The sequence below is a fragment of the Symphalangus syndactylus genome, chromosome X (genome assembly GCF_028878055.3).
Source record: "Symphalangus syndactylus isolate Jambi chromosome X, NHGRI_mSymSyn1-v2.1_pri, whole genome shotgun sequence".
Lineage (NCBI taxonomy): Eukaryota > Metazoa > Chordata > Mammalia > Primates > Hylobatidae > Symphalangus > Symphalangus syndactylus.
Window position 1 is genome coordinate 117,707,906 of NC_072447.2, and position 25,195 is coordinate 117,733,100.

A 25,195-nucleotide genomic window follows, 5' to 3' on the forward strand; every position below is an offset into this window, starting at 1 on the left:
CTGCCCTGCACAACACTTTCCTTCTCTGCTCTGCAATTTTTATAGCTCTCCTGATTCCTGACTGATGATACCTTTCTATCAAATAGACCTTGAATAAAGCTCCGATGACTGTTATTCAGCAGTAAGATGATGGCAATGACCTGAGACACTGCTAGTAACTATCCTGGCACTAGCACAAGATCCCTGAATTCTGAATTTTTATGTGTCAAAATTTAACAAAGCCCCCTCTTTAAATTCAGATCTAGAAACTGTCATAAGCTCTTTTTTATTTAATTCAAGCTTTATATGAATAGCTACAGATAGCAGAGAAAGATAGCAATTTTAACAACTATTTCAAAAATCATAAGTTACATTGAACTTTTCTAGAATATGATACAACAAAATATCAAGTCAAACTGGAAAAGAAGAAATGAAAAACAACCAGACTGAATTTATATATGTAAAATAATGAACAATAGGCACAATTTATAAACTATTACTATTTTCTACTATTTTACTTCTATCTTATAACATTTCAAAATTACCTAAAACGGCCGGGCGCGGTGGCTCACGCTTGTAATCCCAGCACTTTGGGAGGCCGAGGCGGGCGGATCACGAGGTCAGGAGATCGAGACCACGGTGAAACCCCGTCTCTACTAAAAATACAAAAAATTAGCCGGGCGTGGTGGCAGGCGCCTGTAGTCCCAGCTACTCGGAGAGGCTGAGGCAGGAGAATGGCGTAAACCCGGGAGGCGGAGCTTGCAGTGAGCCGAGATTGTGCCACTGCACTCCAGCCTGGGCGACAGAGCGAGACTCCGTCTCAAAAAAAAAAAAAAAAGAAAGAAAGAAAATATTTTGCAATATAGAGGAAGCACAAAAGATTTTGGTCTAGTAGAAGTATAGTGTAGTGGAATTATAGTGTAGAACATTGGTCTTGAATTAAGTCAGAAAAGACAGATACATATCCTAACTTTGCCACATAAACCATAGATGACCTTAGTGCAATTATGCGTCCTCTTTCTCCTTATTGCCACATTTGTAAAATTAGCAAAATAATAGTATTTATCTCATAAGATTTTTGTAGGTTCATAATTTACATTAAAGACTTCTTACAATGATTTGCTCATAGTAAATCCTTACTTAATATTAGCTATAGTATTACTTTCATTGTTGATAAATGATTCTGCAAATCAGTAAGAAAACAGCAAGCAGACTGCGGCGGCGGGGGGAGCGGGTGGAGGAGGGGACGGGGGAAGGGGGCGGAGTGACTCACACCTGTAATCCCAGCACTTTGGGAGGCCAGGGTAGGCGGATCACCTGAGGTCAGGAGTTCGAGACCAGCCCGGCCAACATGTTGAAACCCCGTCTCTACTAAAAATATAAAAAGTTAGCCGGCCATGGTGGCATGCATCTGTAATCGCAGCTACTCGGGAGGTGGAGGCAAGAGAATCACTTGAACTGGGGAGGTGGAGGTTGCAGTGAGCCAAGATCATGCCACTGCACTCCAGCCTGGGCAACAGAGCAAGATTCTATCTCAATAAAACAAAAAACAAAAAAGACAAAAATACCAACAAGAAGATTTTAAAGAAAAAAACAGTAAATTTCATAAACATAAAATCTTCAGAAAATAAATTACATATGGCTAATAAGTATGCAAAGATGCTAAACTACATAATTAACGACAATTATTTAAATAACTTCAAAAAAATATTAAAATTTGATGATGTAACTATATAGATATTTTTATACACTGTGTTAGCCAAGGTCCTCCAAGAATCAGAGACCAAGATATGATTATTCATATAAGAAATTTATTGAAGGCTGGGCGCGGTGGCTCATGCCTGTAATCCCAGCACTTTGGGAGGCTGAGGCGGGCGGATCACGAGGTCAGGAGTTCGAGACCAGCCTGACGAACATGGTGAAACCCCATCTCTACTAAAAATACAAAAATTAGCCAGGCGTGGTAATGCGTGCCTGTGATCCCAGCTACTCAGGAGGCTGAGGCAGGAGAATCGCTTGAACCTGGGAGGAGGAGGTTGCAGTGAGCCGAAATAGCACCACTGCACTCCAGCCTGGGCGACAGAGTGGGACTCCGTCTTAAAAAAAAAAAAAAAAAAAAAAAAAGAAAGAAAGAAAAAGAAAGAAAGAAAGAAAGAAAGAAAGAAAGAAAGAAAGAAAGAAAGAAAGAAAGAAATTTATTGAGAGAAATACCTGTGATAGAAAATGGGGAAGGAGCTGAAGGAATCTGGGAGAACTGCCAAACCACAATGCAGAACTGGCTCTGGATGAAAGGGAAGGGTAAAGAACGAAGAATTAAATAAAGGTTGGGAGAGAAAGCATTCTAGACTTCATTGTGGTTTAAGAGAATTCTGAAAGGTCGTTGGAGAGTCCTTGAGCCAAAATCCCCTATCAGAGCAGCCCCGCATGTCTTAGGAATGGACCTGTCTTAGAATCTCTGCCGTGCTCAATTGTTTACTGGCTAGAAGCAGCCCTTAGGAAGAGTGGTCTGTGCATAGCACAAGTACTGTGATGGATTTCTAAGTGCTACAATTGGGCCGCAGGTCAGTTACACTCTCTTCCATCAGAGATAGAAGAAGCACATTTTCATGGCACTATGCATGGTGTATTAGTCCATTCTCACACTGCTATGAAGAAATATCTGAAACTGGGTAATTTATAAAGAAAAGAGGTTTAATTGACTCACAGTTCCACATTGCTGGGGAGGTCTCAGGAAACTTACAATTATGGTGGAAGGCAAAGGAGAAGCAGGCACCTTCTTCACAGGGCAGCAGGACGAAGTGAGTGCAAGCAGGGGAAATGCTGTATGCTTATAAAACCATCAGATCTCATGAGACTCTCTCATTATCATGAGAACAGCATGTGGGAAACAGTCCCCATGATCCCATTACCTCCACCTGCCCCCACCCTTGACATGTGCGGGTTATGGGGATTACAATTGAAGACGAGATTTTGGGTGGGGACACAGGCAAACCATATCAAATGGCAACATATATTTATTTATATATTTGTAGGTCATTTTAGCAATAGTTTTTACATTTGGAATGTTCATTTCCTTTCACATGGCAGTTCTACCTCTAAGAATTTATCCTTCAGAAATATACAACTATATATATACATGATGACTTACATGGATTCTCATTCAGCTAATGACTTGCTGCTGAAACATGGAAATCTGATTTTTAAAAATATAAAATAAGTAAAAATATAAATAAATTAAAATAAATTTTTAAAATAAATACATGACTGTAAAAATCTATGCAAAGTAATGATTATTGCATCATCATGTGTCATTGTTGAAAATTAGAATCAATTTGAAAGTTAATCAATAGGGGACTGGAAAAAAAATAACATATAGCATTGAATATGATATTGTCGGGATATATGTACATTGAAAGGAATACATGAGATAGTATTGAGCAATAATGGATTACAAATAGGATGTCTCCTGTGAATTTTCATGTCTATGAAAAAGAAAGTAAACCAAGTAAGTGGAATAAAAGTGTTCATCTTTCTGAATATAAGCTGAAATTTTAGCTCAATATTTTGTCTCATAAAGAAAACGAAACAAAATTTTTCTCACAGTAGAGAACCCTTCTTAATTACTTTTTTTTATTATTATTATACTTTAAGTTCTGGGGTACATGTGCAGAACATCCAGGTTTGTTACATAGGTATACACGTGCCATGGTGGTTTGCTTCACCCATCAACCCACCATCTACATTAGGTATTTCTCCTAAAGCTATTTCTCCCCAGCCCCCCACCCCCCGACAGGCCCCAGTGTGTGATGTTCCCCTCCCTGTGTCCACGTGTTCTCATTGTTCAACTCCCACTTATGAGTGAGAACATGCAGTGTTTGGTTTTCTGTTCCTGTGTTAGTTTGCTGAGAATGATGGTTTCCAGCTTCATCCATGTCCCTGCAAAGGACATGAACTCATCCTTTTTTATGGCTGTGTAGTATTCCATGGTGTCTATGTGCCACATTTTCTTTAATTACTTTATTTTGAACAACTATTTGGAAAAAATACATAAATCTAAAATGACCTTAACCAATGTTAGTTTTGTATGTTAATAGAAATTATCAGCCAGAATTTATAAGAAAAAAAGGAAGGCAAAAAATCAACACTAATTTTTATTTATTTATTTATTTATTTTGAGATGGAGTCTCGTCCTGTCGCCCAGGCTGGAGTGCAATGGCACGATCTCAGCTCACTGCAACCTCCGCCTTCGGGGTTCAAGCAATTCTCCTGCCTCAGCCTCCCGAGTAGCTGGGATTACAGGTGCACACCTCCACGCCCAGCTAATTTTTGTATTTTTAGTAGAGATGGGGTTTCGTCATGTTGGCCGGGCTGGTCTCGAACTCCTGACTTCGTGATCCACCCGCCTCGGCCTCCCAAAGTGCTGGGATTACAGGCGTGAGCCACCGTGCCCAGCCCAATCAACACTAATTTTTAAATTATCATCTGTGGGCTGGGCACGGTGGCTCAAGCCTGTAATCCTAGCACTTCGGGAGGCCAAGGTGGGCAGATCATGAGGTCAGGAGTTCAAGACCATCCTGGCCAACATAGTGAAACCCTGTCTGTACTAAAAATACAAAAAAATTAGCAGGGCGTGGTGGCGGGCGCCTGTAGTCCCAGCTACTCAGGAGGCTGAGGCAGGAGAATGGCGTGTACCCGGGAGGGGGAGCTTGCAGTGAGCCGAGATGGTGCCACTGCACTCCAGCCTGGGGGACAGAGCCAGACTCTGTCTCAAAAAAATAAATAAATAAATAAATAAATAAATTATCATCTGTGAAGAGAGATGACCTCACAATTACGGATTTTGGATACCAAGTATAAACAAGCCTTTTCAAGGCTACTTTAGAAACAAATATATGATAAGCGGTTTTATTAGGGATTTTATCATGAATAACAGATACATACTTGTAACTTGGGATAAAATTTTGAGTGATAGCTTCATACGCAGATTCAAAAAGTGCTTTCTTTAAAATATCTTGGATAGAAGTGATTATGCTGTGTTCTAGAAAAGTGTCAGATCTCTCCAGAAAAAAATCTTCAGTGATGATAGCAACAAATTTTAAATTCGACGGTAAAATGTGAATAAAATTGTTTTATAAAACGTGAGAAAGATATAACATTATATTATACCTAAATCTGCATTGTGTGTTTATTGTGCAAACCAATGGATTGGGTGCTATAAAGGATAATAGAAGTGTGAAAGACAACTTACCCCAAAGGGCATACTATATTGTTGGATCATCAGAAACATTCATGAATTTTTTAAATATATATTTGTAATTAATTTAATCAACATTTGCAAAGTAAATAGGGAGATATCATCTTATTTAATTGCCATTTACACAATTTTCTATATTCAAGTTAGCCACATACTCTTGAAAAAAAAGTTCTCCTTAAGAAAATAGAAACATTTCTTACATTCAAAATTATCTTATAATTGAATATATATGGAAAATGCCCCAGCCCTTCAGGAATCTGCTTCATTTCTCATATGGACAGAAGAATAAGGTTGAAAGGGTTTTTTTTTGCTCTTATTATTGTTTATACCTGTTTTCTATTGGTACCAAAACATATCACAAAGCCAGTGGCTGAAAATAGCACAATGTATTATACACCTCTGTAGGTCATAAACACAACTCATTGGGCTAAAATCAAGGCATCATCATCAGGGCTGCATTCCTTTCTGAAGGCTATAGGGGAGAATCCATTTTCTTGCCTTCTCTGGCTTCTAGAAGCCATCTACATTCCTTGGTTCATGGCCCTCCTCCTCCACCTTCAAAGCCAGCAACATCAAACTCACTTCTCACACTACCATCTTTGGTTCTCTGCAGCTGGAAAAGGTTCTCTGCTTTAAAAGACTCATGAAATTAGATAGGATTTACTTGGATAATCCAGAGTAATCTTCCCATTACAAGCTTCTTAACCTGAATCACAGATGCAAAATCCCTTTTGCCATGCAAAGTAATGTATTAACAGGTTCAGAGGAGTAGGACACATACATCTTTCAGGGGCCATTATTCTGCTTTCCACACTTTTACTTAAAAATGAAACTTAAATCAGTTATCAATTCATGTTATTTTCAGATTCATGTCAATAGAAAAACATATATCAACAAATCTGCATTGTGTACTTATTGTGCAAACCAATGGATTGGGTGCTATAAGGTATAATAGAGAGAATTGTAAAAGAGATCTTACCCTAAAGAGCATTCTACATTTTTGCATCATTCATGAAAAGACAATTAACAATAAAAGCCTATGTGCTAAGTGTCAAATTCATGTGTTAAACAATATTTATTATCTACTAGGCTTTTCTAAGCTCTGATAATACAATGAAAGAAAACAACACAATGTCTCTACCTTCATGAAGCTTATTTTCATGTAAGAAAAGAAACTATGAAAAGAAAATAAAATTTGGGAACCCCAAACTCACTATGCCAAAGGGAAAAGTTAAGCTTGGGAAATGAGTCACGCAAAAGCTGCCTTTCTTTTGTTCCTAAACAGATAGCTGCAACAACAGAAGGCCACATATCTCCCAGGGGGCCTCCTTTACAAATTGCTCACAAGGAAATTCCTGTGGGCCCCAAAATCTTTACCTAAAGCAGAGTTATGTTGAATATCACCCTGACAGTACAAATTAACAACTTGTCTTCACAGGTGTGGCACAAAGACAAGACTGGCAATCATCCCTCCACGCACCCTAAGAAAAATGCACATTTGACTTTCTCTTCCCTGTGTTTACTTTATCTTATGTAAAATGCAGATTTACTGAGAGTGAGATAAATGCATAATTGACTATTCCTCTTTTCACTCCTGCCCTCCCTCCCCTTTCAATACTGAAGTTCTCAAACTCTCTTTAGAGAAAGCACTGGGCTACAGATTTTACTCAGGCATGTCCAGAACCTTGGCAAAATAAACCTCCAAATTGATTGAGATCTGCCTCAGACCCTTTTTGGTTTACACATTTGTAGATATACTGTAATATCAAACAAGAATAAATGCTATGGAGGAAAATAAAGTAGGTTAAGGAGATAGAAGAGATGGAATAGCTATTCCAAAAATGTTAGTAGTCCTCTTTGAAAGCTGAATGAATGAATGAATGAATGAGTGTTACAGAGAAATACTGTATGACTTCACAGTACAGCAGTGATCTCTCTGAACTCATCCTTTTTTATGGCTGCATAGTATTCCATGATGTGTATGTGCCACATTTTCTTAATCCAGTCTATCGTTGATGGACATTTGGGTTGGTTCCAAATCTTTGCTATTGTGAATAGTGCCGCAATAAACATACGTGTGCATGTGTCTTTATAGCAGCATGATTTATAATCCTTTGGGTATATACTCAGTAATGGGATGGCTGGGTCTATAGTTCTAGAAATACCATTTGAGGAATCACCACACTGTCTTCCACAATGGTTGAACTAGTTTACAGTCCCACCAACAGTGTAAAAGTGTTCCTATTTCTCCACATCCTCTCCAGCATCTGTTGTTTCCTGACTTTTTAATGATCGCCATTCTAACTGGTGTGAGATGGTATCTCATTGTGGTTTTGATTTGCATTTCTCTGATGGCCAGTGATGATGACCATTTTTTCATATGTCTTTTGGCTGCATAAATTTCTTTTGAGAAGTGTCTGTTCATATCCTTTGCCCACTTTTTGATGGGGTTGTTTGATTTTTTCTTGTAAATTTGTTTAAGTTCTCTGTAGATTCTGGATATTAGCCCTTTGTCAGATGAGTAGATTGCAAAAATTTTCTCCCATTCAAGACAGAGTCTTAAACCACTAAAACTTAAAAGAAAATTGCACTGTCCCTTCCTGACAGCAACATGTAGCCCATGCCATGCTTCAGAGGATTACTGAGTAGACTAAACTGGTGAAACAGATGGTCAAAACTGGAAGGATATTTTCTACCAGGCTGAGAACTTTAAACTCTTTAAAGACCAGTGAACCATCAAGCATTAATGATCAGGTAATTAACATAAAAAGCAACATTTTAGGTCTATTAGCGATATTTAGGACTATTAGTCGTGACGTGTACAGGATGGATTGTAAGTGAAGGTATCAGTAATGAGGAAAAGTATGATAAATCCATGGCAGTGGTACACACTTGAGGCATTACGCATCAGAGGCAGGCTAACTTCAATAATAATCAAAGGGGAAGAACATATATGGAGGACATTATGAGGCACGTAAAAATGAGACATTGTAATTGTTTTGATTGGGAGAATAAGGGAAGAATCAGAAATGACTCAGATTTTGAACCCAGATAACTGGCTAAATGGATTTGCTGATTATTATGGAACACCATTACCTAGCTTGATGGGACAATACTCATAAATGATTATATAATAGTGTAGGAGAAAAAAGCTATTACCTTCTTCCTGCAATTTTTCTAAATTTGCCAGTAATCAAAGAAATATGATTAGAGCCCTCTCTTGTACTTCTACCCAAGTTAACACATGAAATAACTTCCAGCATTTGGGAATCAATGTGCAAGAAAAACACACCTTAATATTGAAGAAAACTGGAACTAGTCCTTTACAACAACTGTTAGTAATTTATTAGCTGACGAGTAAGTAGAATGTAATTATAGCTTTATGATTGTATCACTAGCATTTTGGAGAAAACCTGTACTACTTCACATTTGTTTCTTCAGTTATAGCACATACACTTAAACATAATCACACGCTAAGAAATAATTACTATTGTTTAGCAAATGATAGTAATTATGTCTTTCAATTATTTTTAATTAAAAAATTATGTCTTTCAATCACCTAGTAATCCATGTAAAGTAAACCTCATTAAAATAAAACTTTTTAAAGGTTGAAGTACACATTTTTCTAAACCAAGATATAGTAGGATACTCAAAGATAAGAAATAGGTAACTAGTGATTAGAGTATTCCATGCATTTTAAATGAAATCAACTAGGAATGTGAAGAATATGTTCTTTAACATTCTCTGTGTGTGTGTTGTTGCGGGGGGCTTTCTACACTTATACACATACGCATAGAGATATATGCATATATGTATCTGAAAAAAATGAGCAGAGATTTAATACACATATAATTTGAGTTCCATATATATAGTGTTCACCACATTAATGCCTTTGGAATTATCTGTGTGTATCAAAACACATTTGGCAATATGTTGTTACTACTCTAGAAAACTACCATATCTGTTTTCACATCTCATTTTTTCCACAAATATAGTTTACTTTGTCCGCTTTATTTTGAAGAAAAATCATAGGATTCTCTCTCTTCCCATAATTTTCTACTTGGAGAGAAATAGCTAACAACTAGAAGAAGCAACACTACATCCTACATTTTCTTCTGAGGCCAAACCCACTGAGCAACTGAAGTTGGTATTATTGGGTTTTCGTGTGATTATTTGTCTTCTCATGTGAAAAATGAATACACATAAGGGAGAATGGGTTCAGCTTCCCGTAATGGCCAAGTGTCTCCTTTCAGAGCAATCCTTGTAAAATTACACTACCAATTCTGAATAATTTTTTTTTAATTAAGGCATCGGATTATGATTGAAAGCAAGCAGGAACTGGAAGGATTTGACAATCATGAGGAAGTTAAGGTATGAGGTGAGATTTCTTTTTCTTTTAATAGCTTTTAGCCTTACGGCAGGCCCCAATCTGTGCTAGCCTTGTGGATAATGCCCTGATAGAAATGCTGTAGTCTAACTGGCTTGAAAAATGAGAGAAAGGAGTTCTGGGCGATCACAGCTACTGACAGTGAGGGAAAAAATTCACAGGAAAAAGGGGGCCAGGAAGGGAGATGCTCATGTATTATGAATAGTCTCTGCCTAAATCTCTGGCTGACCCTTGAACTAGACAAGGGTGAGGTAGACTACAAGGAGCTAAGCCAAAATAAAAGAACTAAATTGAGATCTGAGCTGCCTACCCACCACGGGAGAGACATTGTTCACATTATGAGTTCAGCGAAGTTAAAAGAGTTTTTTTTAAATGAACATTCTTTAGGAAAACATAAAAATAAAAACCAGAATCTTCACAAGATTTACAACTTCAAGGTACAATTCAAAATATTTAGAATATGAAGAATCAGAGAAAAAATTATCAATTTCAAAAAAAGGAAAATTAATGGAAACCAACCTCAAGATTTTATAACTATGTAATAACTATAAAACCCTAAGATTTTATAACACAGCTTTTATAACTATGATCAGGGATATAAAGAAAATATGCTTGTTATGAATGAAAGGAAATCTTAGCAGAAATATAGAAACTATAAAATGAACGAAGAGGAACTTCTACTTTGAAAAGTATCTTAAATAAAATAAATTGTTTAATAGGGTTAACAGCAAAACGGAAACATCAAAGGGAAAAAAAAGGCAAGGAATTTGAAGATAGATAAATAGAAATTATCCTATTTGAAAAACGGGAAAAAAGATGATTGAAAAAAAAATCAGCAGAGATTTAATACACGTATAATTTGAATTCCATAAAAAGACAAGAGAAAATGGAAGAAAAAAAAGACATTTTAAAAGCTTTGTGTATGCAAAGGAGTAACTTTGATTTTAGATGCTTATTTAAATCTCCTTAAATTTAGCTGTTCTTGCAAATATTTGACTGGGAAATCTGGTTTTTAAATGGTGATGTAAAGATAGAATCTTTTATTTTAACCTTCTGAAAATCACCCACAAATAGAAGGAGAATGAGGAAATAAAAAAGCAAATTCATTTTTTGATGAAATCAATGAACATCTGGAATCCTTAATCACAATTGACAAAGAACGGCTTCATATACATTTAAGGATAAACAGTGGCACAGGAAGACAGCAAGAGCGGATGCACATAACCATGGAACTTTTTTTTTTTAGACGGAGTTTTGCTCTATCACCCAGGCTGGTGTGCAGTGGCGCGATATTGGCTCACTGCAACCTCCTCCTCCCAGGTTTAAGTGATTCTCTCGCCTCAGTCTCACGAGTAGCTAGGACTATAGGCGCTGGCCACTACACCCAGATAGTTTTTTCTTTTTTTGGATTTTTGGTAGAGACAGGGTTTCACCATTTTTGCCAGGCTGGTCTCAAACTCCTGACCTCAAGTGATCTGCCTGCCTTGGCCTCCCAAAGTGCTGGGATTACAGGCATGAGCCACCGCACACAGCCCCATGCCCATGGAACTCTGATGAAGCCCACAAGATCATAGTTCTCCCAAATATGTGGCACATTCTCAAGGACAAAACTAACACTTCTTTTTTTATACAAAAACTATCCTGTGATTTGAATACATAGTTTGAAATTATGTTCTAGGTACATTTTAAATTACTTACCTTGAGGGTGCATTTTGAGAAAACGTTGAAGAAAATAATATTAGTGATTCTTTGGAGCTCACTTCTAATTCAAAGGGATTTAGTTCATTTTTTTCATTCCAATAAAAATGAAAATAGGCCGGGCACTGTGGTGCATGCCTGTAATCCCAGCACTTTGGGAGGCCGAGGCGGGTGGATCACTTGAGGCCAGGAGTTCAAGACCAGCCTGGCTAACATGGCAAAACCCCACCTCTACTTAAAAAATAATAATAATACAAATATTAGCTGGTCATGGTGGCGCATACCTGTAGTCCAAGCTACTCTGGAGACTGAGGCAGGAGAATTTCTTGAACCCAGGAGGTGGAGGTTGCAGTGAGATGAGATCGTGCCACTGCATTCCAGCCTGGGTGATAAAGCAAGACCCTCTCAAGAAAAAAAAAAAAAAAAAAAGAAGAAATAAAATAAATTTTAAAATTCTAAACTCATTGATGTAGATCTATACTACCTCCAGATGGTCACTAAGGAGATCAACTTTCTCAGTTATAGCAGTTTAAAATGTCATCTTATTAGAATACAATACAAAAAAGTTCCCTTACCAGATTATCAATTAGCTGACTTAGGAAAATAATAAGTGTTCTCCGTTTCCTCTATAAAGCATTCTAACTGATGCCCAGCACAGGCTAGACACTCACTGCTAATTGGCTATACTCATTACCTTCACAGGCTTCTTCCACCATATGAATTTGATGCTTACCGAGAGTCTGTTGGCCGGGCGCGGTAGCTCACGCTTGTAATCCCAGCACTTTGGGAGGCCGAGGCGGGCGGATCACGAGGTCAGGAGATCGAGACCACGGTGAAACCCCGTCTCTACTAAAAATACAAAAAAAATTAGCCGGGCGTGGTGGCGGGCGCCTGTAGTCCCAGCTACTCGGAGAGGCTGAGGCAGGAGAATGGCGTGAACCCGGTAGGCGGAGCTTGCAGTGAGCCGAGATTGCGCCACTGCACTCCCGCCTGGGTGACAGAGAGAGACTCCGTCTCAAAAAAAAAAAAAAAAAGAGTCTGTTGAGTTTATTCCAAAACTTATTTATGCCAGTTGTACATGTTAATGTGTTAAGTAATTTAAGGCAATATTGCGTAAAATGAAAAGATATGAATGCAAAATCAGAGTTGTTCTTTCTATAAAAACTAATTTGAATGCTTTGAAAAATATTACTAAAAGTACATCTTTAAACATTGCTTTTGAATTTGGTGTAGACAAGAATTGCAAATATAAGGTTATTTATTAACATTTTAAAAAGTTCTAAACTCAGACTGCTTGCCAATTTTCTTTAAGTCCCCTATTCACTTTAAAGAAACTCAAATTGTAAAAAATAAATTATTTGATTTATATATTTTTTTGAATAGTTCATGTAAGAATAATGTGAAACTCAAATGATTGATTTATATACTCAAAGGAAAAGCCCTATGTTAAAAACAAAAGCCAAATATATATTTCATATTTTAACATTTATGGCACAGTCCATCATTTTTATATTTCCTCAATTTTGCTTACTTAAAAGAAAAACAGAAACCAACAAACTCCTACCATGACATAGGAGAAAAAAAAAGATTTATCAATGCCCTTTGATGTGTTATTAGCCATAAAGCTATTGTTACCAGACAGAATTCTGGAGAAGAGCTATTGTATTATCCATATCCCCCATTCAATATCATTTTAATAACATAAAATATGTGCTTTTCAAAATGGAGAAGTCGTGAATAAATATAATTTTCAATTATCATTGTCCAACTCCATTTTTCTCCTATCAGCATTTTATCATTATAATTTAATTTGGCATGATGATAATAGTAAAAAGCTTGTGTAGAAAGCTTTATAATCATCATAATAGCTAGCATTTATAGAGCCTTTACTATATGCCAGGCACCTTGCTAAGTACTTTACAGGAATAAGCGCCTTTAATTTTCCCAACTCTCAAACTAACTTTCAATTGAAAGTTATTGAAATGAAACGAAACAAACTGTCATTGAATGGCCTATAAGGCCTACTTTTGTATCAATATGTATAATAATGAGTCATCTCAGTACCGATTTCCCGAGTAAGTAATCCAGTATAATATAAATATCCTGCTGTTTGGGGAAGAAAACCATGCAAAGTAATGAAAGTTCTTAGGCTTAAAAAGTAAACATATTCCAAAGAGTAGTATCTGTCTTCTTTAATCGAATGCATGGAATAACCAAATTTAAGACCAAAGATAAAATTAAGGAAATTTATTTCACCAAAGGATAATTATAGTTCTACTACCAATCCATTAATTCATATTGATTCACATATTATTCCTACTTATTATGTAATTTATTTTAAGAATATGTGGTAAAATTTACAATCTTACAAGATCTAGTTCCCAAAAGTTATAGAACATTCCATTCATTGTATTGGGTTAATTTCTACTGAAATCAGGCATTTCCTGTAAACATGTAAAAGTACTTTCTCAAATTTTCTTGAACATTTAATCTGAACAAGCCCTTTATATACATACTTATTTAATCTTAAAAAAAAACTGTGAAAGGGCAGATACACTATTCTTTCCAATTTAATCATAAGAAAATTAAATTTGGAAGAATTTAGGATACTTGCTTGGGAACACACAAAGTAATAAATATGGGAGTCTAACATAATAAGACATTGAAAAGGACTTCCCCTGTTGTCTTGAGATTGTCCACTAGAACTCACAGCTAAAAAAAGATTTAAAAAATACTAAGGCACTACATATCTTATTCTAAAATGAGCTTCCAACAAGCTACCCAGACTTGCATCCAGGTATCACATTGCAAGGTTTTCTAATTGGTGTCCCAACTCACCCATACCATAATCAACCAGTGCCCTACTACTTCACTCTGGTATATAAGGAGAGCACCAGGGAAGGTAGAGTGCTCATCAAAGTGATTCCTCTGCCTCCTTGTAATAGGAGGGAAGAGGTGTTCTTTTCCTCTTGAAACCAAATAATGTGGTGTTCCAAGAGAAAATATTTATAAAATGTAGGATGCATGCATGTAAGAAAACTAGAGAGACATTTTATTCCCTGGCTAGATAATTGCTTAGGCAACAGGCTTGCTATTATGCCCCTTGTCAAAAGAAAAAACTACAACAGATTTAGTTTAAAGATCAAACTGACTTTTACCTGCAATTTGAGAATCTGGTAACATCTCACTCTATAAAACAGAATGAGTGTTCCAATGAGCTGAGCAGAGGAGGTGGCTTTATAGACAGAAAAGGACTGAAGCAGCAGAAACAGAACAAAAAGTGAGTTGGTCCTTTCGAAGCTACTGTCCTTACAGGTTAAAATAGAGGCAACTTTCTTATTATGTTGACTCTGGTTGACTAGAATCTCATTTTTCAGAAAAACTAGCCCTTTTCAAAGTTCAGTTTGATTAGCACCTAGCACAAGTGACTCCATTCTGGTTTGGTCTGGTCTGGCTGGGACCTAGTACAGGAGGCTAGTCCAAAACAATGGCCTCCCATAAACTTTGTTTCCCACCCTATACCTATCTCATCAGGAAAATAAAGAGAGACTTAAAGAAGAAGGAAGAACTTAAAGAAGAAATGGCAGTGGAGCAGCCTGTACTTCCTACAGCTCAACACAGAAATAACACCTGAGTATCTATAGTTTAAGTGGTGATCAAGGATAGAAGCTGGCACGGGTCCTTCAGTGAACTACTGTGTGACGAATTTAATAGGCGATACAAGTGGTTGAGAACTGTGCAGTGGAGAAGTCCCAAGAGTCCTCAAAAATACTTATATGTGCACTCCATAAAAGAGTCAGCATTTGGGTGTCTATTACACAGAAGGCATAGAGAGCCAGTGTTTGATAGAAAATCAGCAACAACAATTGCTAAAATTCATATGTTGACATTTTAACCTTGTGCCCTTCTAAAAGAAACCTCAGGCTGGGCGCAGTGGCTCACGCCTGTAATCCCAATACTTTGGGAAGCTGAGGTGGGTGCATCACTTGAGATCAGGAGTTAAAGACCAGCCTGGCCAATGTGGTGAAGCCCCGTCTCTACTAAGAAAGATACAAAAATTAGCCAGGCCTGGTGGTAGGCACCTGCAATCTCAGCTACTTGGGAGAGGTGGAGGTTGCACTGAGCCAAGATCCCACCACTGCACTGCAGCCTGGGTGACAGAGACAGACTCCGTCTCAAAAAAAAAAAAGAAAAAAAAAAAAAAAAAAAGAAACTTCAGAGAATTCCTTTTCCCCTTCCCCCATGTGAGGACACAGCAAGAAGACAGTCTGCAACCTAAAAGAGGGCACTCATCAGAACCTGATCATGCTGGCACCTTCATCTCTTGTGGTCTGTGGTATGATGTTATTGCAGTCTTAATGAACTAAGATAACACCAAGAAGTCTGCAAAATGCTGTCAGTTAATAAAAGAGACAGTCTCCTCTCATGCCCCCTCCCCAAAACCTTCTTGTTGTCAGTAGGAGAGAAGAAGCAAAAACTGAGAAGAAAAAGGATATAGGCTACTAGCAGAGTATTCCCTGTCTCCACTCTAGGCCTTGGAGCTCTATGAAATTAGATATGAGACCGAAGTTTGAAACTGGTCTAGACATTTTTTTAACTGTGAATTATATTGCACACACAAATGTTTGTAAAATGTATCCATACATGATGGATGATGACATCATGTCATCAGCAAAAAGAAACAGTTTCAATTCTTTCTTTTCTGTTAGCATGCCATTTAATTCTCTCTTGTCTAATTGCTCTGGCTAGGACTTCCAAAACTGTGTTGAAAAGAAGTGATGAGATAAAGATAATTTTAAATTGAAAAAATTCAGTATATTTTTGGGAGCAAGTCCCCCAAAGTCTAGCCATAAACTGGCCCCAAAACTGGCCATAAATAAAATCTCTGCAGCACCATATAACACGTCCATAATGGCCCTAACGCCCAAGCTGGAAGGTTGTGGGTTTACGGGAATGACGGCAAAGAACACCTGGCCCGCCCAGGGCGGAAAACCGCTTAAAGGCATTCTTAAGCCACAAACAATTAGCATGAGTGATCTGTGTCTTAAGAGCGTGTTCCTGCTGCAGTTAATTCGGCCCATCCCTTTGTTTCCCATAAGGGATATTTTTAGTTAATTTAACATCTATAGAAACAATGCTAATGACTGGTTTGCTATTAATAAATACGTGGGTAAATCTCTGTTCGGGGATCTCAGCTCTGAAGGCTGTGAGACCCCTGATTTCCCACTTCACACCCCTATATTTCTGTGTGTGTGTCTTTAATTCCTCTGGTGCAGTTGGGTTAGGGTCTCCCCGACCGAGCTGGTCTCGGCAGTATATGAAATACGTTGTCTTTTGGCTCAGAATTTGGCCTTAGTGGAAAATCTATGTGCACTTGAAAATAAAAATGTGTATTCTGAGTTTTGGTTATACTGCCCCATGAATATCAATTACATCAAGTTGGTTAATAGCATTGCACAGATCTTACATCCTTAGTGAAATTTGTTTCCACTTGTTCTTTCAGTTAAAGAGAGATGTGTACAAATCTCCAGCTGTATTTTTTGTATTTCTCTATTTCTCCTTTTATTTCTGTTGATTTTTACTTCATGAATTTTGAAGTTCTGTGATACGGGTTCATACATATTTAGAATTGTACCTCTTCCTGATTAATTATCCATTTATCATTATGATATTTCCTATTTATCCTTATTGAGGACCTGTTAGTCTGTTCTTGCATTGCCATAAAGAAGTACCTGAGAGTGGATAATTTATAAAGAAAAGAGGTTTACTTTTGCTCATGGTTCTGTAGGCTGTAGAGAAGTGTGGTGCTGGTCTGTGCTCCTGTTGAGGGCCTCAGGAAGCTTCCAGTCATGACAGAAGGCAGAAGGGAAGCGGGCACGTCACGTGGCAAGAGAGAGAGAGCAACAGAGAGAGGGAGAAGGTGCCAGGCTCTTTTAAACAACCAGATCTCTTGTGAACTAATAGAATGAGAACGCACTCAATACCATTAGGACGGCACCAAGCCATTCATGAGGGATTCGCCCCCATGACCCAAACACTTCCCACTAGGTCCACCTCTAACATTGGAGGTCACATTTCAACATGAGATTTGGAGGGGATAAAACATCCAAACCATGTCAGGGCCTAATTATGTTAAGCACTCTGCTAGTCAATTTACATGTATACTTTTCTTAGTATGTATGCCCAAATAAGCCAGGATCAGGGTGGGAAAGGAGTATAATTTCAGGCATAGCAAGGAGCAAGTTTACAGACAAGGCATGAATGAGATTGACCTTTTTGATAGAAGTGAGTAATTGTGAGAGGGGTTGATGGTGCTGTTACAATTTGTTTTTTCCCCACTTTTCCCTCTAAGCTCAGTAGCATGCAGTATCACTCAGTCTCCTACTGCTGCCCTACCTTCTGGAGTATGTTTATAGCAATGTAAAAAGCAAATGCCTCTTTACTATGATAAAAATTCACATTACAGTCATTTCTAATCTCACTACTGCTCCCAGACCACACAGGCGCTTTCCTGATCTCTGATAAGCAAAATCTTTTCCAAATGGGTCCCAAATCTACCTCTTTGTTTTCTCTCAAAACTACTTTCTCCATGAAAAAAAAAAAAAAAAAAAAAAAAAAAAAAATCTTGTCTTGGTGGATTCCTGGATCTAAACATAAACATATAAACTCAGGCCAGGCGCGGTGGCTCACGCTTGTAATCCCAGCACTTTGGGAGGCCGAGGTGGGCGGATCACGAGGTCAAGAAATCGAGACCACGGTGAAACCCCGTCTCTACTAAAAATACAAAAAATTAGCCGGGCGCGGTGGCGGGCGCCTGTAGTCCCAGCTACTCGGAGAGGCTGAGGCAGGAGAATGGCATGAACCCGGGAGGCGGAGCTTGCAGTGAGCCGAGATTGCGCCACTGCACTCCAGCCTGGGCGACAGAGCGAGACTCCGTCTCAAAAAAAAAAAAAAGAAAAAAAAAAAAAAAAAACATACAAACTCCCCCAAAAGGCAAACAACCTAATTAATAAATGTGCAAAGAACTTGAATAGCCATTTCTCCAAAGAAGATATATAAATGACCAACAAGCACATGATAAGATAATGAACATTATTAATTAGGGAAATGCAAATCAAAACCAAAATGTGTACCACTTTCCACTCATTACTAGTGGCAGTAATAATAATAATTTGTTTTTATCTATTTTACTCATTAGTAATAATTTTTCTTTTTTTTTTTTTTTTGAGATGGAGTTTCGCTCTCCTTGCCCAGGCTAGAGTGCAATGGTGCGTTCTTGGCTCACCGCAACCTCCGCCTCCCAGGTTCAAGCGATTCTCCTGCCTCAGCCTCCCGAGTAGCTGGGATTACAGGCATGCGCCACCAAGCCCAGCTAATTTTGTATTTTTAGTAGAGATGGGGTTTCTCCATCTTGGTCAGGCTGGTCTCGAACTCCTGACCTCAGGTGATCTGCCCGCTTTGGCCTCCAAAGTGCTGGGATTACAGTTGAGAGCCACCACACCCAGGCTTCAAATTTTTCTTTTAATTATTTGAATCACCTTTTCTTTAATACTTTGGACATATTTTTAATGACTATTTAAAATCTTTCTCTACTTAATCCAACATCTGGACCACTTTACAATTGTTTATTACTGACTGCTTTTTGCTTCACAATGGGTCATATTTTTCTGTTCCATTGTCTAGTATTTTTAATAGTATATTGACCTTTTGACTCACATGTTGTAATGACTTTGGATTCTTCTATCTTCCTCTGAAGAGTGTTGATTTTGTTTTAATCCTGTAAGCAGTTCAATTACTGTCTAATTACCAGGAATTTGGATAGACTTGGTATTTTCACTGTGTTAAGACAGATTTGTGAAAAATCTGAAGTGTTCTCAAAGCCCCCAAAACATAAAAAAATTCAACCTCCAAACTCTTCTCACCTAGGATTTTCTAAGGCCGTGGTTGTAGGCTTACTTAATGTGACTCTGTGTTAAATCTTACTCCAGAGAAGGGGTCAGCAAACTGCATGAGCCTGTTTTTCTATACTACTAAGCTAAGAATAAATTTATGTTTTTGAATGGTTCTTAAAAAGAAGGACTAGTAGCAGGAAGAGAACAAGAAAGGATGAGAAAGAAAAGTGAGAGAGATATGTGGCTCACAAAGCCTAAAGTATTTATTACCCGGCCCTTTACTAAAGAACTTTGCCAATCCCTGCGCAAGAGCATGGTCCTCTTTCCTAAAGCACAACCTTTCTAGATGCCTCAGCGCGATTAGGGGTATGAGCATAGTGTTAAGCAGATCTTTCCTTTCTGACCCTGCCGGAACTCCAAAGTCCTCCAGCCCCAAAGGACCTCTACTACCACTGTGTTTTGTTCACAGTCCCACTGCAGGCACGCTGTAAGCCGTAGGTAGTCTAATCCTTTGTATTTTCAGCCTACCTCTCACTCAAGGAAGCACAGGGGATGTTCATATAGACTCAGAGTCCACTTTTCACAGCGCTTTCTTTGATGACCTACTTCACAGATTCTAGGGACTTCAGTTACTTTGAATTTGTATCTCTGTCCTTTTGTTCAGCTGGACTACTATGCTCTGCTTGAATTCCAGCTCTTACATGTACTTGGATAATAGTGAATAGTTAAGAAGTGAGAGTTAACCAACAACTCATTAAAGTCTTAAAATGACACTATATGCTTGATATTATTATCTCCATTTGACAGATGGAGCAACTGAGGCATGAAGAGTTTAAGTTACTTTCCATAAATCACAAAAAGTCCCTTTTAACAAAATATAGGAGATAATATATATGTGCAACATATAAAAGGCATTGCAGCAGATTTAGTTGAGGAAATTGATGGACATGGAACTTTCTTATATACCTAAAATTATCTCCATTCTGATTGTAGGAAAAAAGAAAAGCATCTTTTAAATTTCATGCAGTACCGTTCTGTAGACATTCTAAAATAGATAGGAAATTTTCAAAGTCTGAGACAATAAAGCATATTAACTTTTGTAGCATTTAATTACTGGAATAATCACTGTAATTATTTGAGTTAGCTAAATAAATTTTACGTATCTAAATAAGTATATAAGGTACATACATAGAGCCACATCGAATATTTAATAAAGTGAAAGTTATGCAATTGTTCATTTTCAGAAAAATAATGGTGACTAAATGACACATGAGTAGCAGAATAAGATTAGGAAAATATTTTAATTCTATGAAGAATTATTTTGAAAAGACAAAATATGATATCCAGTAAATTTGGAATGGTTTGCTATTAAGTTAGTGCAAAAGTAATCACATTGTTTTGCCATTACTTTCAATGGCAAAAACCGCAATTACATTTGCACCAACCTAATATGTTCTAGAGAAAACACGTCGACTGTATTCTCTTAAAAATACTACTACTACTTTTACCAAAGTTCAAGATTTGAAATTCAGTTTGTTTGCATTACAGATAGTGAATGAGGCATTTTTATGGCTTTAAAGGTAAATCTCTTGGTTGGATAATCACAAAATAGTGAATTCTTCTATATCTTTACTATTTTTAGCCTTTCTAGATCAAATATTTCTTTGAAAATCTGATAAAAACTATGTATTATCTCTCCCAGGAAAGAAATGTATAGATGGATATACATAATATTTTATGCACAATTTCAGGGCATTCACACACTCCATTAACCCCATTATGAAACTAAGAGCGTATTAAAGAGCACTAGTTTAGTATAATTGTTAACAGGAGGAAAAGGGAAGCAAAAATGAAGCCCGCCATGAATGAGAAGGGTGTTTTGGTTTATTTAAACATGAGACCAAAAATTTTGCAAACAAATAGGAAATCTCTGTCATGTAATATTTATTTTTCCTATGAGATTCCACACAAATAACTGTACTTAATTTACTTCACATTACCCAGGGAGCAGGTGATGCTCTTGTTATACAATGATAAATGTTTAACTGGAAATGAAGCATGCTGTTTTAATAATCTGTTGGGGAAAAAAATCCACCATGTCCATCTATGCACATTCTCACTGGGTATATAAAATTGCAAAGCTTTCATCACTCTCTACCTGGACCATTTCTTGGGGCTGCATTTGCACAAAGAAACTCTAAAGATGAGGAATCATCTCCTTCCAAAGAGCAGGCTCGCTTTTGCTTTCTATGAAAGTGTTGACATTTCAAAGCTCAGTATTACTCTCCTGCAAAAAAAAAATCCACTGCATATATAGGCATCTACCATGGGCCCTTTGGGTTGCCACAGTGGGACGTGGGTGGCATGGAGATCCTGTATGAATCAATTATGAAGCTCTGAGGACTCCTTTTTCTGTGAGTAACAACGTCCTTTTTCTCTGACCCAGGTCTTCTCTCATTCTGTCAGTTTACAAGTAGTGTAAAGTCTCAGCCTCTGTCTGCTGTTGTTGACACAAACTACCCCAAAACATGGGGGCTAAAGAATAATCCTTTCTTATAGCTAAGTTTTTTTTTTTAAGTTAGGAATTCTCAAGTGCTTAACTGAGTGAATTATCTACTACACATGGTGTCAATTGGGGCCATTCAGTGGCATTCAGCTGATGGCTGAGCAAGTCTGGAGGATCCAAGACAGCTTCGTTCACTTGCGTGATGCCTTGGCAGTGACATCTAGAAGATTGCACTCTGGTAGGAATCTCTCTTCTGTGGTTCAAATGCATCTTCACATGATATTTATAGCAGTGTAATCATAAATAAGCAGATTTCTTACGTAAGTAGAAAAGCAGGCCTTCAACAGTAGGTGTTCCTAGGAGTGCCCTCGACAAGACAATGGAAAAAAAAGCCCTAGACTCTTCTTGCCCCAAGGATGCAATGATTCAACAGTAACACACAGATCAATTCTCTTTGTGGGAAATGCAGAGGATAGTTGAGAGGCTCCTGCACTGTGAGTGAGTGCAAAACCACCCACATTGAAACCAGGAGGAAAACTGGAGAAATTCTCATGCCATAATCCTCACCCCTGTAAGAAGTCTCAAGATCCACTCCTCCTCACAGAAAGTTCAGTTATCAACCATCCAAAGACTAGAGCATCCTTTTGAAAACTCAATACATGAAAGCAAGCCTGAGAAATCCATGTGGTCCACAGAACAGAATAAAAGCCAAATGCAAAAGATAGAAAGAATGATCTTACTCTGACCTCGATGCCCCGCCCCTCCACAACCTCAAGTCAGTACAGTGTTGGACGGAGAGGATTTCCCTGGGCCCACAGTTTATACAGGGGAAAAACAGAATGGGAGGCAGTCATCTGGCATCCCTAGCACTTTGATATGCTTCCCAGAAAGCTGACTTGTCTCACCTCACTGAAAACACTAGGGTAAACAGCACACTTAAACCACCCAAGATCAGGTAGAAACAGAGAAAAGAGCCAGAGATCGTGACCAGCACACGAATCTTGGTAGTACTTTCATGTTCCTGCCAACTGTGGCACCAGATCGTAGACACTAGCCAACCTCACAGCCCACCTGCAGAGCTGAGCCAGTTTGGTTGCCTTCAGAAACACAGTGGGAAGTTTAACCTAGTTTGAGTACCTAGATTACTAGTCTCCATACCCAGCCTCAGAGCCTACCCTGATGACCCCACCCAGGCAAAAAGAATCCCACCTCTGTTCATTTTGGAGAATTTAAAGGACTAGGCTGGCTTGACCTGCAAAGTCAAGCAGCAGCTCCACTCAGCCAATGAGCCCAACCAATGACCTTGCCCAGGAAGGAAGACTCCTACTTCTGCATATCTTGGGGAAAGAAAAAGGTTAGATCAACTTGACCTGGGAAGTCAAGCAGCAGATTCATTTAGCCAAAAAGTTCACTCAACAACCCTGTACCGGAAGGGAGACTTTCACCTCCATGCATTCTGAAGAGGCAAGGGGGCTGGACCAGCTTGACTTGGGAGGTCAAACAGCCGCTGGCCTCAGCCAAAAGCCCACCCTATGACTCCACACTGACAGGGAGGCAATCCTCAATCATGCGGCAGTTCTAAGGAGCATAGCCCTTCGTCTCACACATCTCAAACAGCATCTCTACTTAATCCTGGAGCCCAGCCTGCAGTCCTACCCAACTGTAGATCCCAAATAGTGGAATTGCCCAGGCAGGAAATACATGTTATGACCAGCCCTAGTAGAAGACATTGCTATACCCAGCCAGTATCTCCACCTGATAACAGAGCCCAGCCAGTGGTCCTCCCGGACAGTGGAGCCCATCCAGCAGCCCCATTTGACATCAGAGTAAAGGCAGTGGCCCAGCCAACTGCATGGAAAAAGCCAGTTTGTTCTTCTAGAATCACAGGCTAGACTAAACAGTGAAGGCCTATCTCTGCCAAAGACTACCTAAAAGGGCCAGAAGAGGGGGCTGACTCCTCAAATACACAAACAACGATGCAAGGACACTGAGATTATGAAGAATCAAGGAATCATGACACCTCCAAAAAATACTGATAAATCTCTAATCATGGACTCCAAAAAAATGGAGATCTATAAAATGGTAAAAACAAAAAAAAAAAAAGAAAATTCAGATTGATACGCATAAAGAAGTACAGTGAACTACAAAAGTATACGGATAAAATTTATTGAAATTTGGAAAATAGTACATGAAGTTTGACAAAGAAGTAGAAATAAAAAACCACCAGACAAAAATCCTAGAGATAAAATGAATGAACTAAAAATGTTATGGAGAAAGCCTAAACAGGATACCACCAAGAGAACAATCGGTTGCATCATAGGAGTTGTGGAAGGAAAAGAAAAGAGAAAAGGGACCAGAAAACACACCTTAAAAAATAAAAGCTGAAAAATCCCAGAATTTCACTTCTGCCAGCTTCTATTAGTTATGTCAGTCAATGAAAGGGAAATTAGGCCCAAAATCTTAATGGTGGGAGTGTTGTAAGTTTCCAATTATTTCTAAACTGTGTTGAGGCTCAGAAAATAATATCCTAAAATATGGCACTTAATATGCTGAACTGAGGAAGCCTTAAAGTATCTCTGACCACTCCCTCCCCAACCTCCTGTTTCTCAGCCTTCTGTCTCTCCCAAAGCACAGAATGAGGCTTTACTCTGATATCCCCTCATCTGCCTTAAAACTGGACCCTTCAAAAAAAAAAAAAAAAAAAAAACTACCACAATTGCCTTCCTCTTGCTCACATCTCATTATCTATCTTAAGAAGGAAGACTGAGGAATGCAACCACAAGAACTGACTTTTTCTGCAAGATAATGTCTGCCTCTCTGGCTCATTCAAATTCTAAGCAGAACCATTTACAAGTAAATTTCTGTATCCTGGCTCTATTCATTCTCTTTAATTATTTACTACTCCTCAAAAGAATTGCCCACCTTCCCCATTTACCCTCTCTTCTATGAAAGGTATACAAGCAACTGTACCACATTGGGTTACTCGGTAATCATTCTCTTGCAATTTCTCCATGCTATGCTTGTTAATTTAGTATGACTTTTTTTTTCCTATTAATCTGTTTATTTTCAGTTTATTTTCAGCTACCCTTCAAAAGGCAGAGGAGAAGCTTTTCCTTGGCCCCATAATTTTTTTTTTCTGAGACTATCACTTCAATTTCCAAGTCTATCTGAGCTTATTATAATAAAAATATTTGGCTATAGTCTTTGATACCTGAGATTATAAATATATCTTATTTATCTACCCTGTTGAAATAAGTTTGATGCCTTTAAAATTCCTTAATGCGGGCCAGGCAGTGGCTCACGCCGGTAATCCCAGCACTTTGGGAGGCCAAGGCAGGCGGAGCACGAGGTCAGGAGATCAAGACCATCCTGGCTAACACGTTGAAACCCTGTCTCTACTAAAAATACAAAAAATTAGCCAGGCGTGGTGGCGGGTGCCTGTAGTCCCAGCTACTCAGGAGGCTGAGGCAGGAGAATGG

At 38.3% G+C, this 25,195-nt stretch overlaps 1 non-coding gene across 1 annotated transcript; it reads left to right on the forward strand.

Moving 5' to 3' along the window:
* The first annotated feature begins 3,111 nt into the window (after window positions 1-3,111).
* On the forward strand, window positions 3,112-3,181 carry LOC129476569 (small nucleolar RNA SNORD30). Its single transcript, XR_008654998.1, has one exon. It is a non-coding gene; the product is annotated as a small nucleolar RNA SNORD30 (small nucleolar RNA).
* Window positions 3,182-25,195: the final 22,014 nt, after the last annotated feature.